Raw genomic sequence first — 12,373 nt, 5'->3', positions numbered from 1 at the left:
AGTGATCCTCCTGCCTCAGTTTCTTGAATCACTGGGACCACAGGTGTACAACACCACACCAGCTAATTTTTGTAGAGACAGGGTTTTACATGTTGCCTAGGCTGGTCTCTAACTCCTGGGCTCAAGTGATCCTCCTGCCTTGGCCTCCCAAAGTGCTGGGATTACAGGCGTGAGCCACTGCGCCCAGCGAGTTTGAACTGTTTAATGCCACAGCTCCTTCTGGGGCTGAGGGAACCTCCGTCCCAGGCCTCTCCAGCTTCTGCGGGTTGCTGGCCCTGCTTGGTGGTCCTTAGCTTGGAGAAGCACCCCCTTGTTCTCCACTTTCATCCTAGCAGGGCATTCTCCCTCCGCATCTGCATCCACATTACCCTTTGTGTAAGGACACCAGTCACTGGGTTAGGGTTTAATGGCCTCATTTAGCTTTAATCACCTCTTTAAAGACCCTGTCTCCAAATAAGGTTATATTCTGAGGTAGTGGGGGTTAGATCTGCAACGTGAGTTTTGAGGGGACACAATCTAGCCCATAGCACTCCCCACCCCCAACACACACACACCGTGCACAGAGTGCCTGTTAGGCCGGGTGTGATGGCTCACGCCTGTAATCCTAGCACTTTGGAAGGTCGAGGCAGGTGGATCACCTGAGTCAGGAGTTCGAGACCAGCCTGGCCAACATGGAGTGCCTGTTGACGAGCACCTCCCAGCCTTGGCACTTGCCGGACGAGCCTGGAAAAAAGCCACAACCCTGGACCCAGTTTGATCTGGGTTTGAATCCAAACTCTGCCACTTATCAGTTGGGGGTTCTTGGGCAATATGTCCCAATTTCCATGTCTACAAAATGGAGATAAGATCTAGACATGGAGATAAGATCTACCTCATGCAGATGAATGGAGAAGCAAAATGTGGACTATCCGGGCAACGGACAGTGATTCAGCTTAAAAAGGAATGAAACCATGCCACATGCTACAACAGCACAAACCCTGCATGACCCCACGAATCCTGCGTGACCCCACTTATGTAAAGAATCTAGAACAGCTGAACTCAGACAGGCAACGAGAACAGTGGCTGCCAGGGGCTGAGGAGGGGAATGAGGAATCATTGCTGACTGAGAACAGTTTCAGTTCGGGAAAGTGAGAAAGTTCTGGAGATGGATGGTGGTGATGGTTACACAACATGAACGTACTTAACCCTACTCAACTATGCATTTACAAATGGTTAAGATGGGGCCGGGCGCGGCAGCTCACGCCTGGAATCCCAGCACTTTGGGAGGCCGAGGTGGGCGGATCACAAGGTCAGGAGATCGAGACCATGCTGGCTAACACGATGAAACCCCATCGCTACTAAAAATACAAAAAAATTAGCCGGGCGTGGTGGCGGGCGCTTGTAGTCCCAGCTACTCCAGAGGCTGAGGCAGGAGAATGGTGTGAACCCAGGAGGCAGAGCTTGCAGTGAGCCGAGATCGCGCCACTGCACTCCAGCCTGGGCGACAGAGTGAGACTCCGTCTCAAAAAAAAAAAAAGTTAAGATGGTACATTTTACCACAATGCGTAGGTGGGGGCAGCCCTCACTGAAGACGTGGTATCTGAGCAGAGGCTGGGCAGAGGCTCAGGGCTGCCCAGCGGGCCCTGGGGAAAAGCATGCCTGGCTGAAGGCACAGGTGGGCAAAGGCCTGAGTCAGGAGTGTGGCTGGTGCAGTCCAGGTGCAGGTGGGAGGGCTGGGGAGGTGTGGAGGGTGAGGACGGGGGTGCAGGGGCCTGCTGAGGATGGAGGGGAGCAGATCAGACTGCAGTTGGGGGTGAGGGCTGCTCTTTGTGCAGGATCTGCTCATCCTGCCCAGCCAGGAACACTGAAAACGGAGGGGAGCTGAGAAGTCCACACGGGGTGCTGCACGTGCCCATCCAGGCGTAGACTCTGAAGGCATGGAGGCATGGAGCTGTGCAGTCCACAACCTGCACACCTGTCCACAGCAGCCCTGACTCCAGATGGGTGGCTGTTCATATGTCCTCCACAAACCTCTGCAGCTGCTTATGACACCTCTCGGCTGTGGCTCATGAAACGATAACTGTAGCCCCACCCTGAAGGATCCAGCCAGCCAGCCAGCCAGCTGTAGCAGCTGTGAGGGGGCAGGTCTTGGTGCCCAGGGCTTTCCTAATGACCAAGCCTGGCCAGCTTCATGTTCTTGGTCTCTGGGCATCTCAGCAATGGCTTGAATTATGCCCTGGCATCAAGCTACCTAAAGGATGGAGACAGAGCTGCTGTGGACACGAACAAAGGCTTTTCTCCGCAGGTTGGTGGCATCTGTGCTGGGCTGTAGTGCTGGCCTGGGAGGTCCCCGACTCTCGGGCCCCCATGACGGTGTTGTTCCTGCAGGTCTGCTGGGGGAGGACACTGGCAGGGAGGCAGGTGGGAGGAGGAGAGGGCAGGGCTTCCCAGAGCGAATGGGAAGGCACTCCCACTACAGGGCCCCACGGGAGCCTCCGGCTTTCCCCGCACCCAGCTCTCCTCAGGCACTTGGTTTTCTGCCAGTCTCTGGAGAGTAGGCTTTGCTTAGGGCCAGTGGAAAAGTTCCTGTTTCCCACTATGCAGCCAAGTGAGCCAGGGCAGGCGAGTGGGTAGAGGAAGGGGATAGGCATGACCTCTCCTGAACGGGTTTCAAAAGCAAGTCAGTCAATCATAGGCCAGAGGCGTGGAAACTTGTTGGCAGAAACATCTCCTCTTCCAGGAAACGGCACTTGGTGTTCTCAGGGTGCCCGGGGCTAGGGTGCCAGCATGCTGCCTGGGGGTGGGGGTGGAGAGGGTTTGGAGTTGAGGTAACCACAGAGCCTTCCTGAACCAGAAGCCCTTGTGGGCCTCGGAGGCTGGCGGGGCCCCTACATAGCACCTGCAGAGGGCAGGGGTACGCGTCAGGAACTGAAGGGGGAGCTTGTGTGGGATGCAGAGGAGCGCCAAGCAGGGAGCTGTGGGGGTCTCTGCGGCTCCAGGGAGTGATGATATTCGGGGAGCCCCTAGGAACTTGCTGATCAGGGAGGCAGGAGAGAAGCCAGGAGAGGGGCACAGTGAGTGAGCCTCAGGGAGGGCAGGGCACGGGCCCCATCCACCCCAGTGTGGGGTGGCACAAACAGCTGAGGCTCCGGAGCTGTAGCATTGACAACTCAATCTATTTGAGGCCATACTAAAAACCCCAAACACCCAAATTCTCAAAAACGATCTTCAAGAGTGACGCTAAATGCCAACTGTCCCTGCTGCAGCAGTCTCAGGCTGCCACCTCCCCTGGCTGTCTGCAAGGGTCTCACGCTCCGTCACAATGGGAGTGAGCCAGGCCCTGGGCTCCACGCAAAATGCAGGGGAAGTGGCCAAGGCTAGTCATTCTCAATGCAATCAAAATGGTCATTGTTACGGAAGTGTCCTGAGAGTCACAATTCCGCACAGTCAGCAGATGCACACCTGTGCATGGGGCTGCTCACCCATCGGGGCACCAAAACGTCTGTTTGCTGAGCCCGGCAGGCTCTGGAGCCGCTGGTGAGCACACAGACACAGCCCCTCTCTGGGGCAGGCACTCACAGCAGCCACAAGCACCGCCACCTCGTGGCCTGTGAGTCCTCCCCAGAGGCCAAGCTGTGGTTCAGCTGGTGCTGTCTCCTGCAGGAGCACCCTGGCTGGCTCAGGACTTCCTAGCCGGGGACACATGCCCGTGACGTAGGGCCTGGGTCAGCCCCTGGGTCGGGGCGCTAATGCTCTGGACCCACTGAGCCCCCAGCTGTGGAGGTCTTCACTGTCTCCTGACGGATGTTCTCACAGCAGAGGCCACAACATTGTGAGGACAGAGGAGCTTTACAGGCCAGCAGGAGTTGCTCATAGCTGCGTCACCAAACCCTTGACCATGAGAAGAAAGTATGGGGGGCTTGCCATGGATGGGATGGGGACTGCAGAGAGGCTGGCTCAGCTGTGCAGATCGGTCCCCATTAGGGTCAAAATCGCAGGCTCCCTGGGCCCACGCCCAGGAGCACACACCTGGCCCTCATAAGGCCAGCATCAATGGTCAAGATGGGCCAGGAGTGGTCTGTGGGCTATCTCCTCAGGATTTTTAAAGGTTCCCTACATTATTTTTTATTTTTATTTATTTAACATTATTATTATTATTTTGAGACGGAGTCTTGCTTTGTCACCCAGGCTGGAGGCACGATCTCAGCTCACTGCAACCTCCACCTCCCGGGTTCAAGTGATTCTCCTGCCTCAGCCTCCCGAGTCGCTGGGACTACAGGCACGCACCACCATGCCTGGCTAATTTTTGTATTTTTAAAAAAGATGGGGGTTTCACCATGCTGGCCAGGCTGGTCTCGAACTCCAGACCTTGTGACTGCCTGCCTCAGCCTCCCAAAGTGGGATTACAGGCGTGATTACAGGCGTGAGCCACCGTGCCCAGCTACATTATTTTTTAAGTTTAGAAATAACGTAGAATTTATGTAACGTGGAATAACAACAAAGACATGTCAGCTAGTCTTGATTTAGTGAATAAAATAGAGAATTGCATCTCACCGAACACGTATTGACTTAACTAAAGGTTTAAGACTTCACAGACACAGGAGGATGACAGGAGCGTGTGAACAGATGGGCTCGAACAGACGCTGAGCTGCAAGCAGACACCGCAGCACCGAGAGACGGGGAAGCACTGCAAACTGGGAGAGAAAATGCCGTTGTGTTACGAGATCTTCGGGCTGTCGTTTTTCTGGCCAAAACCTCTGTGGCTGGGGCACCTTTGTTCAGGCCTGCTGGGCTCATCTCACCCACTTGGGCTGGCAGGCTGCACTCAGCTCACGCTACAGGCCTGCGTCCCATGCCTACCAAGGGCGAGTCAGGCGTGGAATGGCGAGGCGTGTTTGAGCGTGCGTGGGGTCTGGCCACTGCACACAGTCAGACATGCCAGCTGCTTCAGCAGGGCAAGGAGCTATAGGTGCCGGCTCCCTGTGAGGCTTCGGCCAGACCAAGCACACTGCAAGCAGCTTCCACAGCTGGCACTGGGGAACACGGTGGCACCCAAAAGTTTAGAGACACCAGGAACCACAGGGCCCCAAAGAAGGAATCACAGCCCTGGCTTGGGGAGCTCCCAGGTCTGGGTTCCCCAAAGGGCTGCAGCTCTTCTCTCCTTCACTTCACCTGTAATGTGGCAAGCAAAGGGTACATCTCAGCCCTGTTTATGCTACAGCTCTTTTAGCCTCGCCATTTGGCAGGTCCTGAGTTCTTGTCCAAGAAGAATGAGGTAAGCAGACAAGTGGAGAGTGAGCCAGATGAAGAGGAGCTTTATTGAGTGACAGAACAGCTCTGAGGAAACCCACAGGGGGGCAGCTCCTTTCTGCAGCCAGGGTGTCCCAACGTCTCTTCAGCTCCTAGCAGAAAGGGTTAGGCAAGTCATCCCAACAAGTGTTCAGCTATCAGTAGAGAGGGTAGCTCCTCTCTGCAGCTGGTCATCCCATCATCTCCCTGTCATCTTTCCATCATCTCTGCAGCTTTCAGCAAAGAGGGGGCCCTAGAGTGGGTTGCTCCTGTCTGCAGGTGGTCATCCCAACATTTGCCCAGCTGTGGCTGAGCCTGGGGCTTTTATGGGCCTCAAAGGGGAGGAAGTGCATGCTGTGCCAATTGGTCCAAGGGCGGCCATGGGCAGTCCCGAAAAAGGCACTGTAAGTTCCCACTCCAGTCCACAGGACTGGCAGCCTGGCCCCCAGCCTTCAAGCCCTTCTTGGCCTGAAGGTGGGGCCTCACCAAGAACCTGCCCCCTTCCACCCAGGAACCTGTCTGCCTCCTGCTGCCATTCATGGTGCCCAGGCTGTAGGTGTCAAGGGTGCCTGCAGACCAGCAGCAAGCTGCCCTCAGCCCCCACTTGGCTTTCCTCCTATGCTTATCAGTGCCCAAAGTCCAGAGGGGGCCGAGGTGGCAAGGGGCTGGCGTGTCAGCATTGCCCCAAGCGTGTGCACACCCAGTCAGGCTATGACAGCACCTGAACTTAGCTCCAATTTTGCTCCAAAGACGGCCCGCTGCTGCCATCAGCAGGACCAATCAGTCCCCTACCCACCAGAGGCAAGGAACTAGCAGGCACTGCTGTGCCAGGCCTGTGAGGCAGCAGGGTCATGAGTCCAGGCTGGATTCCATGCAGAGACTCTGCCATGTGGGGCCATGGGGTTTACTTAGATCCCATTCAAATCATTCAGGCCCTGACTGCTCAGCTTCAGGGGAGCCAGGCCCGCTCCTTCTCCTTACATACTTGTCTAATCTTGCCAAAGCTCTCGAGGTGGGGGAAGGAGGAAACCCAGGGTCATGGATGTCGATCTACTCAGGATCCATCCCCTTCCTCATTCCCGACAGTTCAGGTCTCCTTGCCTCTTCCCACAGCCACGATGATGGGAGGGCGGGAGCAGGGACTAGGGATTGACCTCAGTTGACAGAAGCCAATGGGTACATGCCATTCCCTGGCCAGTCACTAGTCTGGGTGGGCATGTGACCTCAGCAGTCCACACAGGGTGGGTCCCGGGGCTCTGCAGAGAGGGCTGGGAGCAACAGCATCCCCTGGTGTGGCCCTGGCTGCTATGGTGGCATCCCATGGCCACAGAGACGCCAGAGAACCAACACCCTGGGGCGGAAGCCGGGTGCTGGGGCCTCTTGTTCGCTGCTGAAAGCATCTGGGCTGATTCACACGACCCCCTCCGATCCTGGAGAAACAGACCTTGGCAGAGGGAACAGGAAGAATTGCTGAAAGGTGGTGGAAACAAATACATTCCTGAAAGCTCAGGCGGGGGGCTGGTTTCCAGAAGGGATCATTGAAAGTGCCAATGCTTACAAAAACCTACACGCAAGAGAGTGACAGCAGGAGCCAGGCGAAGGATGATGTCAAATAAAAGGACAGGCTGTCAGCAAGAGACTGCCATGCCCAGTGACTTCACCCTAGTGCTGTGAATTTCACTAAGCTCAGAACTACTGTCTTGGTCTGAGCCCAAGTTCATATTTGTGCTATTTGTTTAAAAATGTAAAAAAGGATTGTGAGCAAATGTCTAGCAAAAACAGCAGTGCAAGAAGACATGCAACCCGCCTAAGACAACACATGGCTCCAAAGGCTTGGCAGGCGCCCTCACAGGGACACAGGTGCAGCTCATTACAGGCCACTGTTTAAGTTATTTAAGTCCTAAAGACTGCATCTGAGGAACACTGGGTTTCTAATCCTTTCTTTGAGTACTTCAGTGCAGAGCTAGTCTATTAGTGGCTTTACAATTCAGGATTTTTGTGGGTTTTTGTGAGATAAGGTCTGGTGCTGTTGCCCAGGCTGGAGTGCAGTGGCACGATCTTGGGTCACTGCAACCTCCACCTCCTGGGCTCGAGTGATCCTACCATCTCAGCCTCCCAAGTATCTGGGACTACAGGCATGCACCACCATGCCAGCTAATTTTTGTATTTTTGGTATAGATGGAGTTTTGCCATGTTGGCCAGGCTGGTCTTAAACTCCTGAGGTCAAGTGATCCACCTGCCTTGGTCTCCCAAAGTGTTGGGATTACAGGCGTAAGCCACTATGCTCGGCCATGATTCAGTCTTATTAAATCAACCAGGTGTCTGTGATGTGGCCCAAAGGTCAGGCTTTTCCTTTCCCGTGCTGAGAGCTGCCCTGTGTCTGCGCATCTTCCTCACCAGATAAGGAGTGGCTCAGGTGCCGCTGGGCCTTTTGCAACCTGCAGCACAGCCCTGGTGGTGGTGGTGGGCCCGGAGTAGGCAGCGAGCCTGCTACTCACCCACCAGGATAGGCACTGGACAGGCCCTGTGGAGTGGCAGGCACCCCTGTCCAGTGTTCAGCCTCTTCCTCTGCAGGGGCTGTCCCTGCCTGTCAGACAGTGAGTCCAGGGATGCCCTGGACCACCACATCCTCGACAGCCCTCAGCTCAAGGGCATATCCGCTGGCTTCTCCCGCCAGGAAGGACAGTGAGGCCTTGGTGGGGCTCCGATGGAGACTGGCATTCTTTTTAACTAATGAGCGCTTAATTGAAGCAAGTACTGGCACCGAAATAACGTTTAAAAAGTGTTCTCTTTGGTGGCTCACACCTGTAATCCCAGCACTTTGGGAGGCCTAGGCGGGCGGATCACCTGAGGTCAGGAGTTCAAGACCAGCCTGGCCAATATGGTGAAACCCCCGTCTCTACTAAAAATATAAAACTTAGCTGGGTGTGGTGGCACACGCCTGTAATCCCAGATACTTGGGAGGCTGAGGCAGGAGAACTGCTTGAACCCAGGAGGCGGAGGTTGCAGTGAGCCGAGATTGTGCCACTGTACTTCAGCCTGGGTGACAGAGCAAGACTCTGTTTAAAAAAAAAAAGAGTTAGCTTAACATATTTGATTAAAGCATCATTTTAGAAATGTGAACCGTGTGCTCAGTGTCTCCTTAGGCTGCAGCTAGCAAGGCTGTGCACGTGACTCAGGACAGCTCCATCAAAGCTTTGGGAAGCTGTCGGAGGGAAGTCTGAACTGAGAGAGAACGACTCAAAGACGCCTCAGAGAGCCTGAGTGGGCAGCTCCTGCCCGCAACCCCACACCTGGGGCACAGCCCTTTCTGTTGGCTCACACCAAGGTGGCGCTGGCGTCGCGTGAAGAGGCCCGGGGCAGCCCACTCCCTTCCAAGCTCCCCCTAAACTTTGCTTCTTTATGAGTCTAACACCCCCCGCTCAGTGACTGGATCCGGAGGCGGCATCGCCGGCGGGCAGCGTGGGTCCATGGCAGGCCCCAGGAAGGCTGGTGCAGGGCTGACATGGTCCAGCACACGCCCAGCACACGACGGGCATGGCCCATGCCAAGGTCCAGTGTGACATGACAGAGAACCGGCCACAGAGTCCCGCCTCAGGCACTAAGCCTGTTTAACAACAACCCCCAGAAAAATGGCTTCAGACAGTGGCAACATTTATTTTGCTCACACATCTGTATCTGGAGCGGGGCTCACAGGGGCGGCGGGGCTCTGCTCTGCTCTGCTCATCAGTTCGGGTGGCTCGAGGCACCTGTAGGCTCACTTGTGTGTAGCTGGTGGTCAACGCGGCTGGCAGACAGGACACCTGCATGGCCTGTCCCCGCGGCCTGGGCTTCCTTCCAACATGGCACCCGGGCCAAGCCTGAGCCCCCTCAACCCGTCAGTCACATGGCAATTACTGCCCCAGCAGGCCACATAAACCTCCCCAGGGTCAAGAGAGGGGGATCCCCTGGATAGGCAAAATTCCAGAGGGGGACAGGGGGCTGGAGATGTCATTCCTGCCATAAGACCCTGTACACTGCCCGAGAGAATCCTTCCATACAGAGAATCAGGAATCAGAACGGCTTTACGTTGCTCAAGGTAAAAGGCAGTGCCCTTCAACTCTGAGTAAAAACCATTTCCAAACCCGACTGTTCCCCCTTCCTCATTCCCATTTCTGTTGAACTCTCACACCATGCACAGAGCTCTGTGTCCACTCCGGAGCGCAGGGCAAAGGCCTCCCCGCCCACCCCGAGTTTGGCAGCTGCCAGAGGGCAGGAAAGGAGAAAACAGTGAGGGGATGGGGAACCTGCAGCCTCTTCCATCCTTCTACCAGGTAAAGAGCCACCGGGGAGAGGCAGGAAACATTTTCAACTCAAGGCCTGCCCTGGCTCAGACACTCTCCCGCCCAAGCCACTGTCCAGGTATAAGGCAGAGTTTGGCAGTAGGGGCAGGAGTGGGCACGAGCCCTGCACCCCAAGGGTATAGGACCCACCTGCGATGGAGGCTGGGCCAGGAGCACACCAAGGAGCCAGAAGCAAGCAGCAGTAGCCCTCTGCCAGGGAGGGCAGGAGCAGACAACAGGCACAGCACAGCATCCAAGGCCTGCTGGCATCTAAGGAGGGGCAGGGCCACTCTGGCACCCACACCATGCACAGGCTGGCTATGGCCACTACTGGAAGAATCGGAAGCCTGTGGTGCCTGCAGGGATGAAGGCAGCCCCAAGCCCACAGCCCGCTCACCTGGTGGCCACACCCACCCAGGGCCTGTCTGAAGGGGAGTGCCTGTTTCTGGGCATGAGGACTATTTATCTTGGTCTCCACTGTTCTACAAAAAAACCCCGGCATTCAATAAACTATGAGAGAAACAACAGGCAATCCACTGCCACGAAATAAAGCTATTGACAGAAGCAGACCCAAGAATGTCCTGTGCCAACTGTCGCATAGCCACACCCCCACGACACGCCCAGCAGCCCACCCCGTTCCCCTCCACAGGGGTGTCCACGCTGCTTCTGCAACCCCTGCCGCCACAGGCGAGGCTGCAGTGAGCATGTTCCCCTCCACGCAGGTGTCCACGCCGCTTCTGTAACCTCTGCCACCACAGGCGAGGCTGCAGTGAGCGTCTCTGCACAGGTCTGTGCCACCCACGATGTTTCAGCCAACAACGGACTGAGCAGACCAAGGAGGTCCCGTGAGGTTACAACAGGAGCTGAGAAGTCCCTGTCCTCATAACATGTAGCACAGTGTATGTCCCGTGTTTGTGGTGGTGCCGGTGTCAACAAGCCTGACGTGCTGCCAGCGCACATAAGTACATGAGGTAACATCCTAGGCTTCCACGCTCACACACCCTCACTCCCTGAGGCATCCGAGCAGCTCCTGGTAAGTGCCCGGTGCTATTTTTAACACTTTAGACTGTATTTTTACTGTACCTTTGTTTAGCATTTTTTTTTTCAGACGGGGTCTGGCTCTGTCGCCCAGGCTGGCATGCAGTGGTGTAATCACAGCTCACTGAAACCTTTCCCTCCTGAGTCCAAGACATCTTCCCACCTCAGCCTCTGAGTAGCTGGGGCTACAGGCGTGAGCCACCATGCTTGGCTAATTTTTACATTTTTTTGTAGAGATGAAGTCTTATTCCATTGCCCAGGCCACTCTCGAGCTCCTCAGCGTAAGTGATCTGCCTGCCCCAGCATCCCAGAGTGCTGGGATTACACGCGTGAGCCACAGTACCTGGCCAATTTAGCTGTTTAGACACACAAATCCTTACATTATGTTATGATGGCCCAGGGTAGTCAGCAGGGTCACGTGCCGCACAGGTCCATGGCTGGGAGCAATGGGCTAAGCCGCACAGGCTGGGTGTACAGTGAGCTGTGTGAGTGCGCTGTGATGTTCCTACGGTGATGGAGTCCTCTATAGAGGCATTTCTCAGAGCACAGCCCATTGTTAAGTGACACATGACTGTCCTGTCAGGTTCATTCCAGAATGGCTGGCCCCGTGATATTCCCGCCAGCACCACGCAAGTTCCCGTTTCTGCAGATCCCCAATCCCAGCTTCCTCATTGCTGCCGGCAGACAGGGCGGCACGCCCCCGGGCTCCAGCTTACACTCCCTGGGCGTGGCGAGGCCGTGCAGTCTTCACGTGCTGCTTGGTCATCTGGTCTCCTTTCAATGAACTATTAATATCCGCTGTCATGGTTCCAGAGACTTCTAGTTGGTTACTTGCTGAGTTGCAGGAATCCCCCTAACACTGGCTCCTTGCCGGCTTTATCCATTAAAAAGAAGGAAGGAGGAAAGTGCTCCTCTCAGTCACTACCTGTTAATGGTCCTCTGTGTCCTCCAATGCACAGAAAAACTGAATTTTGATCTGGCCAAATCACCCATATTTTGCCTTAGGATTTATGCCTTCGAGGTCTCAAAATAAGGGCTTCTTCCCCAAGGGAACAAAGATAAGCTCCCGTATCATCTTCCAGTGGCTCACGGCCATGCCCAGAACCCATGGCGCCTGCCTCTGCTCTCCCCTCTCCTCTTCACTGCTGTCTCCCAGGCCACCAGTCCCTCCCGGCTGCCCAGCCCCGTGTCCTCCCGCCATCTACCCTCCCACAGCAACCCACACTCTCACGGCTTCTGCTGCGGGAAGCACTCCTTCCTGGGATTCCCTGGCACAGTTCAGCTGAGTATTTCTCCACCTTCGCTGGCTGCTCTCCTCTAGCTCCACGGTCTCTATGACCAGGTCTACACTAACACACAAGACAGTGTAAACTGTTAAGGGTTTCACAACTTATTTCTGACATGGATTGCTGTGTTAAGATAATATGAAAGAAAACTCAGTGAATATAAAGTAAAATATTTTAAAATATAACTGATTTTTCTACAGGCCATTTTCTAAAAATGTCTAAGCAACTAAAGCTGTCATTAGAATGTTTCTTTTCTTTTTTCTTTTTTTTGAGACAGAGTCTCGCTCTGTCGCCCAGGCTGGAGTGCAGTGGTGTGAACTCGGCTCACCACAACTTCCGTCTCCCGGGTTCATGGAATTCTCCTGCCTCAGCCTCCCGGGTAGCCGGGACTACAGGCATGCACCACCATGCCCGGCTAATTTTTTATATTTTTAGTAGAGATGGGGTTTCACCATACTG

The sequence above is a fragment of the Gorilla gorilla genome, chromosome 22, assembly GCF_029281585.2.
Source record: "Gorilla gorilla gorilla isolate KB3781 chromosome 22, NHGRI_mGorGor1-v2.1_pri, whole genome shotgun sequence".
NCBI classification, from domain to species: Eukaryota; Metazoa; Chordata; class Mammalia; order Primates; family Hominidae; genus Gorilla; species Gorilla gorilla.
Note: the sequence above shows the minus strand (reverse complement) of the source record.